Source organism: Phocoena sinus, chromosome 1 (assembly GCF_008692025.1).
Source record: "Phocoena sinus isolate mPhoSin1 chromosome 1, mPhoSin1.pri, whole genome shotgun sequence".
In the NCBI taxonomy this organism is placed as follows: domain Eukaryota; kingdom Metazoa; phylum Chordata; class Mammalia; order Artiodactyla; family Phocoenidae; genus Phocoena; species Phocoena sinus.
In genome coordinates this window covers 48,933,781-48,941,105 of record NC_045763.1, presented here as the reverse complement: position 1 = coordinate 48,941,105, position 7,325 = coordinate 48,933,781, and the positions used below count along the sequence as shown (strand labels likewise).

General features: G+C 50.5%; 1 protein-coding gene across 6 annotated transcripts in view; it reads left to right on the top strand.

Annotated features, from left to right (window-relative positions):
* The first annotated feature begins 616 nt into the window (after nt 1–616).
* DAB1 (DAB adaptor protein 1) overlaps nt 617–7,325 on the top strand; it is a 419,471-nt gene continuing 412,762 nt past the window's right edge. For all 6 annotated transcript variants that reach the window (XM_032607142.1, XM_032607180.1, XM_032607160.1 and 3 more), the window contains exon 1: nt 617–738. The gene's annotated coding sequence lies outside the window, so the exon portion shown is untranslated. The remainder of the gene's footprint in view (nt 739–7,325) is intronic.

Sequence of the window (7,325 nt, the reverse complement as noted above, 5' to 3'; positions counted from 1 at the left end):
TATGCGCATGTTTAGAGGCCTGGATGATAAGAGAGTAGACCCTAGAGAAAAATGAGGGAGGCCGGGCGGGGGCGGCTGGTGGCGATGGTGAGTGGCAAAAACAGGGAATACTTTGTGAAAAACCCGAGTCTGGTGGCTTTTACCCCATCTCGCCCTCACTCCCTCCCCGCCCACGCAGCCGGGGCGGAGACCCGGCGCTCTGGTCTCCGCTCTCCTCCACCACGCCGGGATGGGGAGTGAGCGGCAAGGCTCCAGAGGCGCGACTGCGAACCGCGGCGCCCCCGCTCGCTCGCTCGCTAGCTCTTCCTCCTCCTCGTCGCCACCGCGACTCCGCTAAGCTCTCGGAACGCGCTCGGGCGGCGCACAGAGCACCCGGGCGGGAGCGAGAGCCGCGAGGCCGGGGCGACGGGAGCGCGGCGGGCGGCCAGGCGGCGGCGGCGGCGGCGGAGGCGGCGGCCGGGGAGCGGGCAGGTGAGCGGCGCCGCAGGGCGCCGGGCGGGCGAGGGGCTGGCGGGGCGGGGGCGGGGGCGCGGGAGGAGGCGGGTCTGCGCGCGAGGCGGTCTCCTCCCCCTGCTCTGACGCGGGGCCCGTGGCGCCCGGGGAGAATGGACCCAGCTCGGCTCTCGCCCGGGCTTCCCCGGGCTGGAGAGCGCGCCTAAGTGCCGCCGCCCGCCGGGCATGGGGAACCGCTTCCTGGGCGGCTGCGGCAGCGGAGGAGGAAGCTCTCGGCGAGCCTAGGTGAGGCACGACGGTGGGCTCGCGGCCGCCCCGGAGTTCAGCGCGGGCAGGTGTCGGCGGGTACGCGGCGTCCGGATGCCCGGGTGGCTCCGTCGGGGTCCCCGGGCGCGGAGGAGGGCTCCTGGGGCGTTCCTCTCGGGAGTTTGGCCAGGAGTGCGGCGGGGATGGAGACTGCAGTTTTCCTCCCTGTTCCTCCACTTGCTGGAGAGGATAGGCGCCTCTGCTCCTTCCTTATGGGTCTCCTCCTACCACCCCTTATCTCCCTACTTCTGACCACGCGCGGTTCTCTTTCCAGACCTGCTCACCTAATACATTCGTCTGTCTCCGGGTCCCCCTGCACCTTCCTCCTTCCTGCGGCACGTCGCTATCCATCCGCGAGCCTTCCTTCTCCCACTCCAAAACCTACCTGGTACTCCCGAGCCCAAAACCTACCTGGTACTCCCGAGCCCTTCCTCAGCCGCACTGCCGGCGTCCCCAGGTCGGACCCTCTTCCCTGCTCAGCCAAACCCGGTTTTCACTTCCCTACTCCTCGGTAGCGCTGCGGTTCTGCTCCGACCTGCGGAAAAGCGAGATCTATCCCAGTGGCCCCTACCCTTTCGCAAACACCGTCAGAGCCGGACCCCGCGTCTCCTCGGAACCCATCTCTTCCCGAGTCCTCCATCGACTCGGTTCTCTGCTGCCGCCCCTTGCATTCCACTCCCCAGCACCACCCCGCGCCGCCCTCCACTCCGATAGCTCTCCTCCCCACCCGCCCCCTCTTGCTTCTCTCTGATCCAGACTTGACGTTCTTCCTCGGCTGCAGAGCCAGGTTTCCCCACCCCCTACTGGGGAAACTTTAAAATCCATGTGGTTCGGTTCATAAAGGAGCCCTAAAAGCAGGACTCAACCGCCGAGAGAGCCTGGAGCCAGGGAGTCAAGGATGGCGGAGGTTATGTCGTGGCGTCGGAAAGGAGCTGTAGGCTGAGTATACCAAGTACATTTCAAAATCCTGGTTGCTGCAGCCGGGACTCTCCTCCCGAGGCTGGCTCGTCCCGCGGAGTATTATTGTGACCCCTGGTGGGAGGGCGCGAGTGTTCTGTGCACTTTTTTTTTTTTTTTTTTTTTTTTGGTACGCGGGCCTCTCACTGTTGTGGCCTCTCCCGTTGCGGAGCACAGGCTCCGGACGCGCAGGCTCAGCGGCCATGGCTCACGGGCCCAGCCGCTCCGCGGCATGTGGGATCTTCCCGGACCGGGGCACGAAGCCGTGTCCCCAGCATCGGCAGGCGGACTCTCAACCCCTGCGCCACCGGGGAAGCCCTTCTGTGCACTTTTTAAAGCACTTTTTTTTTTTTCTGGTGGTAGTGCTGGTGGACGGGATGAGGGGGGCACGGGGGGAAGATTGCTTTAAGAGGTTGATGTCACTTGGCTCCTGCGTTGCTCCCTCCCGGACCCGCCAGACTGTGTACGTTTCACTCCCTGTAAACTACCCCCCCCCCCCCCCCCCCCCCGCCAATTCCAGCCTGCAGCACACAAGTCCTCATTGTTGGGGGTCTGCCTGGGCACTTCCGCCTGGGCTGGGAGAATCTGGAGGAATGGGGTGGGGGTGGGGGTGGGGAGGCCGGGGGCGCCGGGCGACCGCGGTGTGGCTCTCGCCTTGTGCTCAGCGGCCGCGGACGGAGTGCAGAGCGCCGCGGCGCGGGCATCGGTGAACTCCGGCGCTTGTCTCCCAGGGTGGGGTGCGCGGCCGCGTGGGTCGGCGGCTGCGTGTGCATTTGGATGCCGGCGCACACCTGGGTTTTAGTTCGTTCAGAAAGAGGGGTTAGTAGAGAGGTTGCCGCAGAGAGTGCGTGTTTTGTTGCCCGGAGCTGGGCGGGCGAGTCCTCCGAGAAGTACGCTACACTGCAGCTCCTAACATCCCGGCGGGGACCGGAGCAAGGATCCGCCGCTGTCGCTTATTACTCCCTCCTGCTCCCTTCCTACTGGCCCGTTCAGCGCACTTTCAAAATGTTGATGGTTTTGAATAAAGGCCTTGTGGGGGGTTCCGCTGACATTACATCGCACTTCACATGTTTTCTAGTAATCATATAAATTAGAGGTGGCTTGCGTTTAGAACTCCCTAATTATCCGGTTCACGTCTGTACACTTATGTGCCAATTATAGGTCTTCGGGAAATCCATAAAATTATAAACCATCCTCACCCCCTGAATCAGCACCCATTGTTTTTATTATCTCAATGAGTGATTCTGGATGGAACCCTTAATTGCCCAGGCAAGATAGAGGAGGAGGGGGAAGTGGAGAGGTTGGATGGAATAGGGACACTCCACAGCTTCTCCTCAGCCCACCCCCATCTCTTTCACTCTCCATCCTGACAAGGCTTGGTGACAATTCTGGAATCTGAAAGGGATCACAGATTTTCTTGGTTTCCTCTTGAGAAGGGCGACCTAATGAAAACTGTATAAAAGTCAACTTCTAAGCAATCAGAAATTGTCTGCTGATGTCCTTGACTGAAATCCCAGCATTCAATTGGAGTACTGAAAACTCGAAGAAATGGCTTTTGAAGCGCTATTGTTCTTTTCCATACAGAGAGGCCTTCTTAAAGGTTTAGGAAGTTCAAAATGCGGTGATTTTAAAGACTGACATTGTAACTATTAGGCAACGGTGAGAGGATCGGATCCGCAGGGATGAGAGAAGAGGGCGAAGTGGGGAGTACAAACGTGTTGTTACTATCTCGTTGCTACCAAGTGGGAATTCAGTTCTCCACATCAAGTTAGCAATTAAATCTCTGACTAAAGCAGATTTAGACGGTGATTTTTAGGGTTTTTTTTTCCTCTCCTTTTGGGTGGTGGTTTGCTTAAGGTCTGAATAGGCATATCTGAAACATTTAATCATGTTCATTGTATTCAACAATAAAATCTGAATAAAAATTGCTTACTGTTGATGAAGCTCATCTCACAAGCTGTTTCACAGTATGTTTCATTTGCAAGACAGACCATTGTGTGAGGCTGCAGGGAAGACATGGTATCACTTCTTGTTCATTTTCTCCCAAAGCCAGAGAGGAATCCGCTGCTCCCACTCCCCTCTGACCTCCAAAGAATTTTTTTCTTAAATGGGTGGGTGTTTGGCTTGGTCCCTGATTGTACTCATCTTAAAAATGGCCTTTGGTGGATTTCGGGTGCCTGAAGCCACCCTGCAGGCAGAGGAAGAATCTAATTGAGGCAGCATTTGCATTTTGATAATTCACTCAAGTCAAACGTTTGGTTTTGCTGGGGTTTAATCCTTCTCTCAAGCTAATAAAGCTAACAAAGCAAGAAAATCACAGTATATGTCTGTTAGTTGGCACTTTACAAAGTTGCATAAATTGAAGGCGGTTGTCAGGAACTTTAAGTGTTACTTAGGGCTAACTGTAACAAAAAATGTTCACTGGTTGAGTTAAGTGATTGAGGATGAATCGACCTCTCAGAACCTCAGTTTCATCATTTGCACAACAGGGACAATATTATCTACTCTGTGGAGCTGTGAGCAATTTTATGGGGGAAAATGTCCCATTGGGCGCTTTGGCACTTAGCAGGATTTCAGGAGGATGGTAACTTTTAGTACTAGAGAGCATGGAATTCTGCTAAGGAGAGAGGCTGGTATTTGGAATTGGAAGGGCAGGATGGAAACCAGGTACTGGATTGGCAAATCACCTCCCTTAGTATAATAAAAATAGGAATAATTAACCCTTGTGGGGCACTTACTAAGACTCAGACTTAAGCGCTTCACATGCATTAACTTATTTAATCCTTCAGTAACCCTAGGAAGTACATACTCGTATTCTTATTCTCATTCGATTGATAAGGAAAGTGGGGCACCGAGAGAGTTGGTAACTGGCCCAAGGTCATACAGCAACTAATACAATTTAAATCCAAGCTTTCAGTTCTAACGACTACGTTACGTTACCTCCGAGTGGGGAGGTGAGCTCTATCTCCCAGGGTGGTTGTCACATTTAACGGGGAATAATGGAATAGTTAGACTTCCTGTAGGAGAAAACTACAGGTTGTTGCCATTTTCAGATGCCAACAACATAAGATGGGTACTTCTCTATTACCAGCAGGGCATTAGGCTGATGGTGGGCATTTTGAACACTTCTGACATCGTGGCAGGTATTGGTTCACATGTGTCTACTGTGTTAGTATATTCAGTAACTGGATAGGCAGAGATTGCATTACTGCACCTACCGGTTACCAGTGGAGGAACGCAGAGATTCTCAAAATTAAGAGGTGGTATAACAGGTCTTTAGATGTCTGGACTTGGGTGCTAGGCTGCCTGGGTTCAGACCTCAGTTCCCCCAGCGCTGCCGGCTGTGTGGCTTTGACCAGCTTATCTAACTTCTCTGTGCTTCAATTTTCTTTATAATAAAAAGCTACCTGCCACATAAGATTGTTGTGAGAATTATAGGAATTAACACCAAGTGCTTAGACTAGTACCCAGCATGTGATGTTACTTAACTGTTAATGTTATCCTTCAAAGAAGAGAAAAATCCTTTTCCTTGAAAATAAAAAGTTTTCTGTTCGTCACTGGTATCCTAAGACTTAAATATCCTAAGAGTATCTGGCCTATTGTTTTTTGTTTTGCTTTTTTGTTAACCAGGAGGTAGAGAGGAGGAGAGATATTTAAGGAGTTCAGGCAAAGGTTTTGTTTTGTGTTTGGCTTATTGGAAATATTTCCTCGAACATTTCTCCTCTTTGTGAAGGGGATGGTGAAATCTGCATAATGCTAAGATCTCTATGTCATTGCACTTTTCAGCAGTTATTTTCAAGGAAATAAGATGACTATTGGATGGGTTAAATTCTGGGAGTAGTCAACTCTTCCCAATTTATAGATTGGAAAGCAAATCAGACTTGGGGTGATGCATAACTGCACAACTGAGAGGCACCATCAGACCCAGAATTCTTTGACCACTGCTGCTTCTTCTAGACCAGACTGTCTCCTATACCAGGATAGAGTAGTGGCCTGAAATATAACTAGAATCCCCAGGAAGGGATGGTGCGCGGTGGGGTGGGTATTACCAGCTAAGAGCGGAAGCCAGCCAGATGTTCTGTACTGAAAAAAAGAGTGTCCAGTAGGAAAAGAAAACCCCTCCTCTGGGGTTATATCCATGAAAAGCTAGCACAGAACTCAATCTATGAAATGTGTATCAGGATATGAACCTGTGTACAAAAAAGAAAAAAAGACATTAAATCAATTAATCACTTTAACACTTCCCTTAGGTTGGAGAGCAAATGATCAGGTTTCTTTTACTGTGAGACGCTCTTCGTATTTTTCTTCCATTGAGTTCTTAGAAACGGGAAGGTTTTGGTTTGGGCATCATAAAACTTCTCTGGCTTCTATTTCATGAAATAGGCTACCGTATTCTATCGGAAAGAAATTGCCAACTTGCTTTTATTATTATTATTTTATTTTAACCTGACATGTAACCAGTCTACAGTGCCAGTGGGGGATTCTCATAAAGAGAAAACAAATAAAATTCTACTGAACAGGAGAACTCACAGCTCAAATGGTAAAAGTTTGTGGGGTCAAAGATGTGTTGTTTGGCTTAGGGGATAAAATTAGAGGAGGTAAGGTAACAGACAGATGTGAAGTTCAGAGTGAACCCAAGTCAGCTGTGTTGACCACCTACAGGGAGTCTTGGAAAATCACCAGCCCTGTGTTGATAATTTGAGCATCATACCGATTTCTGACTCACTGTTGGTCTGTCACTCTGTTTCTCAACTGGATCTATCCATTCACTCTTCATCAGTTAAGCATCTCTTTCTCTTCCTTTGTCTCTTCTGTGTTTATCCCAGTCTTTGTCTCTCTTTCATTCTTTATGACTGTTTGTTCCTATTCTTGTTAGTGTCATAATCAACAGTAACAGCTGAAAATTATGAATATGCATGAAGAGTATCTGGAAATTGAGGCCACACATGTCCTGATACAGACCTCACTCCTGTGTCCATTCAGCATGTCTTACTAGCACCTCCTTTACCTCTCTCTGGTTCAGTGCTAGGCACTGCAGACAGTTCCAAGATGCAAAGGTACAGTCTCTCCCATCTGGGCACCTGGCCTTATACATAAATAGCTGCTACAGCATGACATGTGGTACAGAGAATATCTGTATAGCAGCACTGGAAGCTTCCAGATGAGGAATTATTTCTACCTGGAGAAAGGAAAGGATGGCTAAGGCTTCACAGAAGAGATTTTGTTTCACCTGGAAGCTGGAGGTTGACCAGGAGTTTCTGAGGGGTTGAAAGAACTATATGGGCAAAGGCAGGCGGGCAAGAAGCTTCATCATTGGTTTGGGGATGGGCATCCTGTTAAGAGTGGCTGTAAGGTAGCATATGTGGCTGAAATGGATTATTTTGTAGAGCCTTTTCCAAACTTTGTTCTGGGGAGCACTGGTGTCCCCCAGGATGGTTATGAGTATTTCAGAAGAAAGGGCGTTCACAAGGAAAAAAAGTTGCATGCTCAAAAATACTTAGGAAGCCCCGAATTATGTATCCTACTCTTAGTAAGACACAGTATTTACTGACATGTGAAAGTGGCAGAGATTTCCTGCAGTTAAAAAACTCATGTACCTCATTAAGAGT